The 12037-nt window shown below is 36.2% G+C and overlaps 1 pseudogene; it reads right to left on the bottom strand.

The window, feature by feature from the left end:
* Positions 1–5129: 5129 nt before the first annotated feature.
* LOC133228280 (large ribosomal subunit protein uL24-like) lies at positions 5130–5568 on the bottom strand (annotated as a pseudogene).
* Positions 5569–12037: the final 6469 nt, after the last annotated feature.

The raw sequence follows: 12037 nt of genomic DNA, 5'->3' as shown, positions 1-12037 counted from the left end.
GCGATTTCACTTTATAGCTTGTTATTAGGAATAATACCAGAAGAGTACATATTTGCATGTTGGGAATATTTTTAGAGATGAATATTTAGAGTTACTGTATCAAAGTGTGATTTTTGATCCAATGGATTAATGCACATATATGTGTATATATATATATATATATTTTTTTTTTTTTTTTGCAAGCATGCTCAGTCATGTCCAAATCTTTGTGACTCTATGGACTGTAGCCCACCAGGCTCCTCTTTCCATGGAATTTCCTGGGCAATCTATATTTTTATAGTTACTGTGAAATACATTTACACTAGGGTGGTTGCTGTTGTTTAGTCGCTAAGTCATGTCCAACTCTTTTGTGACCCCATGGACTCTAGCCCACCAGGATTCCCTGTCTATGGGATTTTCCAGGCAAGATTATTGGAGTGGGTTGTCATTTGCTTCTCCAGGGAATCTTCCTAACCCAGGAATCGAACTCACATCTCCTGCATTGGCATGTAGGTTATATCATTTTTAATTCTACAAGAAATATAGGAGATTGCCTGTTTCTCCACAGACTGACTGAAAGAGTGTGTTGTCAAACTTCTGAATATTGACAATACTGACCGATGAGAAATGGTTATTTTGGAATAATTTGAAACTGCATTTTTTCTCATTAGTGACATTAGCAGTTTGTCTTATGTTTAAGAGCTTTGGTGATTTGTCTGTGTATATATTCTGCTCCATTTTCACTGTGGTTTGATCTTTTCCCTTGATGTTTTTAAAGTCCTATTACAGATTTTAGAATTTTCTGTAGCGTGTATTACAAATATTTTCTCCCTGTTCGTCTTTTATCTTTCCTTTTATTCCTCATGGAAAAGTTTATTTAATGTTTTAATATTCTCAAATGTGTCAATATTTTCTTTCATTATATGTGAATTTGAATCATATTTAGACACATTTTCCCCAGAACCATTACTAAGACATTCAACTCTGATTATTGGGTTTGTAAAAGGCTGCTTAAAACTTTTTACCTCATAGGAGGGGTCACAGCTGGCTCTGCACCTTAATACTTTCTCCTGCACTGAACATGCTTATAATACTTGGAGCTTTAGCAACTATTTACTATCATAAAGAGAAGATAAGAGAATCATAGAAAAGTTGGTTTTCACAATTTTAAACCACTGGCAAAAACAGCATATCCACAGTTTTCTGTTACTCAAAAATAAACAACACTCCTGTTTATTTCACTGATGATTAAACAGGCAAGTTAATGATTTTTGCAGATTAAAGAACTTCTAGGTGATACACTAAGCTCCATATGTAAGTTTATATGTGGCACTTATTCATCTCCTTATGTGTTGTTGACCATTCAACTTTCATTTTTCATACTATTGAATAGAGTGCTTACTTCCTTTAATCATAAGAAACCACTTTTATTCTCCATCTCCTTGAGCTATTTACTGTGAATCTTATGCATTTAGTTTTGAGCTCAAATATTAGCATATTTATAAATTTAATGGGCCTTCTTTATAGAATTAACAGAAATACCCTTGAATTCTAAATCCTAATAATGTAGCTGTGTGGCAATGAAACAGAACATGCCTCCTAGACTACTGAAGACCAGAAAATAAAAGTTATTTTTGGTGAAGTTTGTAAGCCAAGGAGACAATGAATTAATTGTGCATGCTGATTTTCATAATGCCACACTTCAGTTTCCCTTGGATTTAATTTTAATTAGCTGACTAATGAATTAATTAATGTTCAGTAAACGCCAAACATAAGATCAGAGATATATGGATAGTTCAAACATTTATAAAGCAGAAGTTCTAAATGGTGAAGATTTATGGACATTCAGGTCAAGTCTCAAACAATAAAAATGTTCTAATTAGGAAAGAAAATAATTTATGTCACATAAAGAAACAATGAACCTTGTGAAAGAAGACTGTAATATAAGGTAGCAAAATTTTACCAAACATCATGTATAGTCCACCTTTGTTGGAAATCTGTTCACAAAAATTCCTGGAAGAATCGTTAAATCAAAATAAAAACTGCTTGATTTACATTTAGTTAATAGTCAATTATCGTTCAATTTTCCTAACAACTGTGTATACCATACAGTTCCTTCAAATAATAAACTAAGTCTTCAATAGGAATTATTAAAGCCCTTATCCATGTCAAATTAAGAAAACTATATGGGTTTTGAAATTGTTTGGCCCTCTCCCTCTTTCTTCCTGTCCCTCTCTCTGTCTCTTACTCTCTATCACCTTCTTTCTTTTCACAACCTCATATGGGATTTTCTTGTGTGTTCTTAACTAATGATTTCTTTTACCCCTTACTTTTTATACTGGGCTTGCTGTTCCCATGAACCGTGTTTTTTTTTTTTTTTTTCCTTCAACCACTCTGTTTCTAAACTCTAGCTACTAGTCAGACCTATGTACAGTGACATTTGTGAAGCTGCATTTTCCTTCCGTGTATTCTGCTAGAGTATTCATTTATCAACTTATGTTTTTGAGAACCAACCACGTGTCCAAGATCTGCAAACACGTAGACTCTTAAGAAGCTTACAACAGAGTGTTAAAGACAGAAAAGTGGTGCCATCAATTATTAGCTGAAATAATAATCATATGAAGTAATATATACCAGAAGAAAATGAAAGTTGCGTTTGCTTATTCTCTAAGAAAAGCTTCTGTGTGGAAGCGCTTTGCTTAGAAAGGTGCCTGTCATTCTGCTTGGAGTTGGATCTTGGCATGACAGCTCTGGGTCTCTCTCAGCAGCTCTGCTGAGTTTTTCAAAAGGTTTATTTCTTAATTCTTCCATTTTAAGACAAAAATTGACTCTTCATTTTAATACAACCAGGAAAAATTTTAATTGCTCAAATTCATGAACCTATAATACGTCATGTATTAGTTGTATCAGTTTGATCAGTAAATTTACTATATGCAATATCCATTAAGGAATTTGTTGTAGGGATTAAACTTTGCAGAATCGTGTAACCTTGTTGCTTCTGCATATAGTATTGTGAACAGGGTCATTAGGGCCAGCACTTGGGAACAGAAGGTTGGCAAGAAATGAGGGAGAGTAAGCCCAAACTGGAACCCACAAGAATAAAATGAAACTCACAAATTAAAACTGAACCCCACTCCATCTCTCGTAAACAACACCATTGGTAATGTCAGTAACCTGCAGGATGCAGCCTTTTAGTTCAGACGTGTATTTGCATCTGGTCCCGCATTTGGAAAAGGTGGAGGATCAGATGAAAGTGGAAAGAATGAAGGAACTGATTGCTGGAAGACACCAGCCATGTGAGCCAGCTGTTTAGTAAAAATATACATGAGATTCAAAGTGTGCATTGACTACAAGCACCTTCACAGTGGGGAAACGCTAACTCACTTCTGTTTAACAAATGATATGTGAATTTCTTAGGCCAACACTAACCTGGAACCAAAAGAAAATGAAATTCTGGGAAATATATATAGATCCAGTTTAGTTAAGGTGACATATTAGAAAAACACTACACTATTCTTTATAAACACACAAAAGCATAGCAGTCCAAAAGATTTATACTTTGCAATCTAAAGCTCATTTTTGAATAAGATAGATAATCTATTTTATCTCATTTTAAAACTCAAAAACAAGAAGTCTGTCTGGTGAGCCAATTAAAATTGTAAAGAACTTGCAATCATGAATAGAAATCCAACTGAGTGTGTAGCTAGTTAGTGATTAAGAATAAACTGGAAAGAATGATATTGACTTTCCCTACAGAAAACAATGATTAAACCTCAATATGACAAGACTGTTATTCATTCATCCATCCATATTCCTCAGCTTCATTATTCCTCAACATCTATTCATATGATAAATATTTATTTATTTCCTATAAACTAGTAGTATCCAAATCTGCAAGGCTACAAAAATATAAAGATTTGCTTGCCATTTAAAAACTGATATTTAAGTGAAGAAGCAAGGCATTTTAATATATCACAAAGCAATGTGAGGAAAACTATAACAGGAAGTGTACCCTAAGTATAGTATTATTATCTGAGAAGGAACAGATATAATGCGTTCAGTACAGATAAACAACCATATGCAGTATTGGTGTATGTTTCTGTATTTCAACTCACATGAAAAATAGGATGCAAGCATTGTAGAGAAATAATTCAGTGCAATATTTTATTTGGCTCCTTTGGTTGGGTATTATGGTTGGTTGATTTTTTTTTTTTTCTGTTGTTTGCAATTTTTGCTAGGTTGAATATGCAAATAAATATAAAGCTGAAGTAATAACACAGGAGTTTCAGTTTTAATCATGGGTTTTACACAATGACAGTATGGTTAATTTTCTATCTACCAGACATTTCTTATTCTTACTTACAATTTTGTTTTGACAGCAATATGCACTTGGAGGTAAGAAATCATGGCTTTAAATTGGTTTTAAAAGATTCTGTTTTCCTTTACCAGTTGGGCATTTGAACTAACTCTGGCCAATGATATGCCTGGGAAATTTGGCTCAAGCATTTTCAAGAAAGACTTTACTCTCGTTTTGGAAGAATAAATAGGATTCTTTTCTTTCCTTTGATCTTCTGAACTCTTTTGTTCTGGTCACTGTAGCCTGAGGATGTGAGCCTTTGGCCCCTGCATGGTTTCCCTATGCCCTCGCAGACAGTGAGAAGGCTAAGGAGTCACAAGGCAGTCCAGTCAAAGCCAGGGTATTGATAAGCTGTCTCACCCAACACTAAAATGCCTAACTCCAGCTCTCTTTAAATGGTAAAGAGTCTTCCTGCAATGTGGGACACCAGGGTTTGATCCCTGGGTAGGAAAGATCCCCTGGAGAAGGAAATGGCAACCCCCTCCAGTATTCTCGCTTGAGAAATCCCATGGACGGGGGAGCCCGGCAGGCTACAGTCCATGGGATTGCAAAGAGTCAGACACGACTGAGTGACTTCACTTTCAGGTCTCTTCTTAAGTGGATTTTCTTTCCTTTCTTTTTGGCCTGTGCAGCTTGTGGGATCTTACTTGCCTGACTATGAATCAAACCCACACCCTCTGCATGGGAAGCATGGAGTTCTTAATCACTGGACTGCCAGGGGAGTCCATTATGTGGAATTTTTTTTTTTTTTTCCATTTTAACGGTTTTTAATGAAAGCTGTAGACAAGATGACTTTATTCTTGCATCTTCTCAATTGTTTCTTCCTTATATTTGCCCTTTTCCTTTCCTACTTGGCGAGATTTGGCTTTACGTTCGAGGATCTTTTTGTGGTCTTTGTCCAGTTTTAGTCTGGTGATAACCACCTTGCTGGGGTGAATGGCCACATGGACAGTTGTGCCATTAGCCTTCTCCTGCTGCACTCGTTCAATGCAGATGACATATTTCTTCCTGTAAACCTGGACTACTTTGCCAATTTGCTGCCCTTTGTAGTGCCCTCGTACAACTTGAACTTCATCATCCTTTCAGATGGGCATGGATCGAACGTTGTACTTCTGTCTTAGCTCTTTAGAAAGAGGAGAAGACATAATTTTCCTGCGAATGTGGAAAGGCGCATTGAAATGCCTTTTTCGATTCTTGCTTCGGTCAGAAGTCACAAAGGGATTACGTGGATTTTATGAGCAGTTTTAAGGTGGTAGGTATTATGGTACTTGAAACTGAGACATCCCTAAGATGATGAGCCTTCCATGAGCTAAGAAATATTTGCCTAAATTTAGATATGCTCAAGGTTTTAATTCAACAGAGACATGCTAGTACAATTAAAAGGTAATTGAGAAGAAATTATGGCTCATATGACTTATTATTTGAAAGTGTTTATATTCCTAGGCCTTTATTCAACAAACATTTATGAAGAGATTTCATATACAATGTACTAGAAACTAAAAAGTATGAAAACATGAAAAACGATGCTGACAATGAGCACCACATTTGTGTAATGAGAAAAGTTATTTGGGGCACAAATGCAGAAAACTGGGTATAAGGTGGCAAGTGTCGTTGAGAGAGACACTGAATAAATTTCCAAGGAGTTTAAAAGAACAAGCCTTGTTTTCTTACAGCATCAATGCAAATATTATGAAGAGACTGACATATTTTTCTTTGAAAGTTGGGTGAAATTTGTATAGAAAGATATGATGCAGGAGGATATTCATTTGAAAGGAGAATAATTAACAAAATATGTTAAGGCAGAAGAGGTATATGAAGTTCTGAAGCATAAATAAAAGGCAGCAGTGGTACATGAAATGGATTTTATGTGCAGGTGAGGATGGCAGAATTAGGAAAGCTTTCTATCTCATGTCACATTTCTTTCCTACAGGGATTTGAAATTCAAAGAAATGTTTTGAATGAGATCATCACTATGACCAAAGCCTGCCTCTCTGGAGAAAGATCTGGTTCTAGTGTGTGGAATTGATGGGAAAAGAGAAAAATCTGACCCTAAAAGAATTAACACTAGGTAACTTTTAGAATAGACACTGTGAGTGCTAAATTATAGGAGTATCTGTGTGCTAGTCGCACTAGTATTGATAGAAAATTGTAATTTAGTGGGAAACAGATAATATTGTCTCATCCATCTTTAACCTTATGAGTAGGAAACCCTATTCTTAAGTCTGTTACTTATATATCACTACTTTTTTAAGGTCAGTTCAGTTTAGTTCACTCGCTCTGTCGTGTCCGACTCTTTGCGACCTCATGGACTGCAGCATGCCAGGCTTTCCCTATCCATCACCAACTCCTGGAGCTTATTCAGACTCATGGCCATCATGTTGGTGAGGCCATTCAACCATCTCATCCTCTGTCGTCCCCTTTTCCTGCCTTCAATCTTCCCCAGCATCAGGGTCTTTTCCAAGGAGTCAGCTCTTCACATCAGGTGACCAAAATATTGAAGTTCCAGCTTCAACATCAGTCCTTCCAATGAACACCAAGGAGTGGTCTCTTTTAGGACTAACTCTCTGAGTCTCCTTGCAGTCCAAGGGACTTTTAAGAGTCTTCTTCAACACCACAGTTCAAAAGCATCAATTCTTCAGCGCTCAGCTTTCTGTACAGTCCAACTCTCACATCCATACGTGGCTACTGGAAAATAGCTTTGACCACACAGACCTTTGCTGACAAGTAATGTCTCTGCTTCTTAATATACTGTCTAGGTTGGTCATAACTTTTCTTCCAAGAAGCAAGCATGTTTTAATTTCATGGCTGCAGTCACATCTACAGTGATTTTGGAGCCCCAAAATAACGTCTCTCACTGTTTCCATTGTTTCCCCATCTATTTGCCATGAAGTGATGGGACCAGATGCCATGATCTTAGTTTTCTGAATGTTGAGTTTTAAGCCAACTTTTTCACTCTCCTCTTTCACTTTCATCAAGAGGCTCTTTAGTTCTTCTTCACTTTCTGCCATAAGGGTAGTGTCATCTGTGTATCTGAGGTTACTGATATTTCTCCTGGCAATCTTGATTCCAGCTTGTGCTTCATCCAGCCGTGCATTTCTCATGATGTACTCTTTATATAAGCTAACTAAGCAGGGTGACAATATATAGACTTGACGTACTCCATTCCTGATTTGCAACAAGTCTGTTGTTCCATGTCCAGTCAGATTACAAAATTTCATCACATAACACATGAATAATAAGAACATTAATTTCCAAAATAATTTAAGCAGGAATAAGTACCACAAGTACTTTCCAAAACTGTCATCTTTTTCTGGAGGTTTGAGTATATCTATTCTTGTATGCATGGAGAGTATTGTGTGAGAAGAATTTAATAAGCTTTTTGAAATGAATATTCCCTTGGAAAATTTAATTTTTCTAATGTATGGACGCTGAAATTAATGCTCTTATATTTTCTTTATAAATTTCATGATATTACATCAGAATTTCTTTTGCAAAAATATATCATTTCAGGAAAGTTTATAAGTTTTAACTCTTTAAGTATATAAGTATTAACAGTTTTTGGAAAACTAAATACTAACCATTCATTAAGACATTATTGTACTATTTTACTTCTTCAGCTTTGGAAGTGATATTAGATAGAGAGCTTCAGGAACACTGATAAGATCACATTTTGTTCTGGTTAGCTAACGGTATATTAAAAGATATAGGACTTTTCTACACATATCCATGGGACTTCCCTTGTGGCTCAGACGGTAAAGCGTCTGCCTACAATGTGAGAGACCCGGGTTCGATCCCTGGGTCGGGAAGTTCCCCTGGAGAAGGAAATGTCAACCCACTCCAGTATTCTTGCCTGGAAAATCCCATGGATGGAGGAGCCCCGTTGGCTTCAGTTGATGGGGTCGCAAAGAGTCAGACACGAGGATCACAATAAATTGTGGAAAATTCTGAAAGAGATGGGAATACCAGACCACCTGATCTGCCTCTTGAGAAACTTCCTGCAGGTCAGGAAGCAACAGTTAGAACTGGACATGGAACAACAGACTGGTTTAAATAGGAAAAGGAGTTCGTCAAGGCTGTTTATTGTCACCCTGTTTATTTAACTTATATGCAGAGAACATCATGAGAAACGCTGGACTGGAAGAAACACAAGCTGGAATCAAGATTTCCGGGAGAAATATCAATAACCTCAGATATTCAGACGATACCGCCCTTATGGCAGAAAGTGAAGAGGAACTCAAAAGCCTCTTGATGAAGGTGAAAGTGGAGAGTGAAAAAGTTGGCTTAAAGCTCAACATTCAGAAAACAAAGATCATGGCATCTGGTCCCACCACTTCATGGGAAATAGATGGGGAAACAGTGGAAACAGTGTCACACTTTATTTTTCTGGGCTCCAAAATCACTGCAGATGGTGACTGCAGCCATGAAATTAAAAGACGCTTACTCCTTGGAAGGAAAGTTATTTCCAACCTAGATAGCATATTGAAAAGCAGAGACATTACTTTGCCAACAAAGTTTCGTCTAGTCAAGGCTATGGTTTTTCCTGTGGTCATGTATGGATGTGAGAGTTGGACTGTGAAGAAGGCTGAGCGCCAAAGAATTGATGCTTTTGAATTGTGGTGTTGGAGAAGACTCTTGAGAGTCCCTTGGACTACAAGGAGATCCAACCAGTTCATTCTGAAGGAGATCAACCCTGGGATTTCTTTGGAAGGAATGATGCTAAAGCTGAAACTCCAGTACTTTGGCCACCTCATGCAAGAGTTGACTCATTGGAAAAGACCCTGATGCTGGGAGGGATTGGCGGCAGGAGGAGAAGGGGACGACAGAGGATGAGATGGCTGGATGGTATCACTGACTCGATGGACATGAGTCTGAGTGAACTCTGGGAGTTGATGATGGACAGGGAGGCCTGGCATGCTGTGATTCATGGGGTCGCAAAGAGTCGGACACGACTGAGCAACTGATCTGATCTGATCTGATACATATCTATGTGGCAATTATAAGAATCCTTAGATCAAATGATTGCCTATACTTCCCAAGGTATTCAACAGATGACAAAACACACCAATACAGTTGGATTTTGAAATAAAGTCCCAAAGAAAAATAAAATTTTTAAAAATTCTGGAGATGTACATCATAGTGACTATAGGTAATTACATTGTATTATATATTTGAAAACTATTAAAGAGAGTAGATCTTAAAAGTTCTTATCACAAGAAAAAAATTGCAACTATATATGGTGGTGAATGTAATCTGGACATTGCCATGATCATTTTGCAATACACACAAATACTGAATTATTATGTTGTACACCTACAATTAATATAATGGTATATATTAATTATATCTTAGTAAAACAGAGAAGAATAAATAAGCAAATTTACCAAGGGGTAAGATGTATTTTCATTAAATTTTTTAAATTTTAGTTTCAGGGAGAAATAATTGAAGAAGATAATTAGCGAGTTCTGTTGTAGTTCTAGTGTGTCAAGGGGTTTTCAATTATTTTAAGATTTTTTAGATTCTTTTTTTCCCTTTTGTACAAGAATAAGAAGACATATTTTATTGGGTAATAGAAGATGTAAATATAACTGCATAGACAAAAATATTATGAGAAAACAAATGAGAAAAAAACTTATCTGTAATAATGATAAATAACTTTATAATATACATTGTATTTGGGATTGGCACACGAGAATAGGTCAGATTTATGCAGACAGATGGAAGAAAACCATCTTCAACATAGAAAATGCTCAGAGGAAATACACAAAACCTAGAAAATTTGTTTTGAGAGTAGAACTCAATAAAAGTTTTAGTTGACCTTGGCATTTTCATAAATTTAGATGTCATAAGATATATGATATTTGTTCATGATTTAGTGAAAAGGCAGTGCTTTTACTTTATTGCTTTTATTTTAAAAAGTAGATAGAAGGTTAAAGAAAAGTTCATTTGAGAGGGAGATATTGAAACTTCAAAAGTATGAGTGAGAGAGATAGAGAATTCACTTAAGAAAAGAAATTAATAGTCCCAGTGAACAGATACAACAGAAGAAAGGGTCACAGTAGTTGCCACTGATTTCCTTATTCATACTTCTTGGCATTCAACAAGCATATCTGCCAAACTTTGCGTTAGTTTTCAGGGCACATGGGTGTGCACAGAAGACATAACTTACTTCCATGAAGCATTGGTAGAAAAAGATGTAAAACCATAAAAGATACCTAAATATATGATTACTTATTTTAATAGGAGCTATAATATAGATAGTACTGTGAGAGAATAATGGTTTAGGCAAAACTGGAGGGCAATCATTGCTGGAGGAGAACAGTCAAGGTGAAGGAATTTCTAGGTAATGAAATCTGTGAGCACAAACTTGAATTGGGGAGGTCTTCAGTGCTAAAGGAATTGTAAGAAGAGGAGAGCTCCTGGAAGCATTCTGACCTAGGGGAAGCATGGCACATGATGAAATCAGGGAGGAAGGCAGAAGAATGATTCATCACTTCCAGCATCACAGATGTGATTTTAAGTACAACTGAAAGACATTATAATGCTTAAGATAATCAATTAAAAATTTTTTTAATGATTCATAGATCTGGGTGCAGGACATATGAGAAAAAAGAGGAGGGGCGAAATTCTCTCATCTGGGAAGAAATGATAATAGAGACTAATATAGAGGCAGTAGAATTTGTAAGAGTTGAGAGATTTGAGATATTATTTGGAATAGAAACAAGAAGACATTTTAGAGTCTTTTACAAGTGCATTTGAGTCTGTGTGACATTAAAAGTTTAATTTTTAAAAGGTGCATTTTATAATGGTCAAAATGAATTTGGAAGATAATAGAAATTAATAATATTAACACCTATGTGACACATATTTCCCAGTTAGATTCTAGCTGCTAACAGAGAAGGCAATGGATATATAAACTAAAAATCACATTTTAGACAAATATAATTCCAAAAACTTTAGCTGATATATTATTATAAAAGGCTTCCCAGGTGGCACCAGTCATAAAAGAATCCTCCTGCCAGTGCAGCAAATACAAGAGATGCAGGTTCCACCCCTGGGTAGGGAAGATCCCCTAACATAGAAGATGGCAACCCATTCCAGTATTTTTTCCTTGAAAATTCCATGGACAGAGGAGACTGGTGTGGGCTAGAGTCCATGAGATCACAAAGAACTGGATATGACTGAGCAAGCATGCACTTACACACACACATGCACAGACACACAAGCACATCATTCAAAAATATATTCCTGACCAATGTTTTCTTAAACCAAATGGTAGAAAATGTTTCCAATAAGGTACTCGATTATATCATTCCAGTTAAGAATAACACACTGTGAGCTCTGAATTTGTTTATTATTCACTTGAAAATAGTATTACAATATGAAAAAAATGGACTGGGATATTTGTCCCCTCCCTGTTTCTTTAAATCAATAAACTTCATTGAGCACAAATTATCAAAAACTGCTGGAAATCCTGTCGGTATAAGTCCTTTGTTTAAAATAATTAAAAAGAAAAAGGAACAAGTTAAGATGGTTATTATTGAAAATGAAAAAGGAGAATTAAGAGTTGTTAAAATGACCTCTAATATTAAGAATCTGGAGAAGGCAATGGCACCCCACTCCAGTACTCTTGCCTGGAAAACCCCATGGACAGAGGAGCCTGGTGGGCTGCAGTCCATGGGGTTGCTAGGGGTCGGACATGAC

Source organism: Bos javanicus, chromosome 16, assembly GCF_032452875.1.
Source record: "Bos javanicus breed banteng chromosome 16, ARS-OSU_banteng_1.0, whole genome shotgun sequence".
NCBI lineage: Eukaryota > Metazoa > Chordata > Mammalia > Artiodactyla > Bovidae > Bos > Bos javanicus.
Note: the sequence above shows the minus strand (reverse complement) of the source record. Positions and strands in the feature narration are given on the sequence as shown.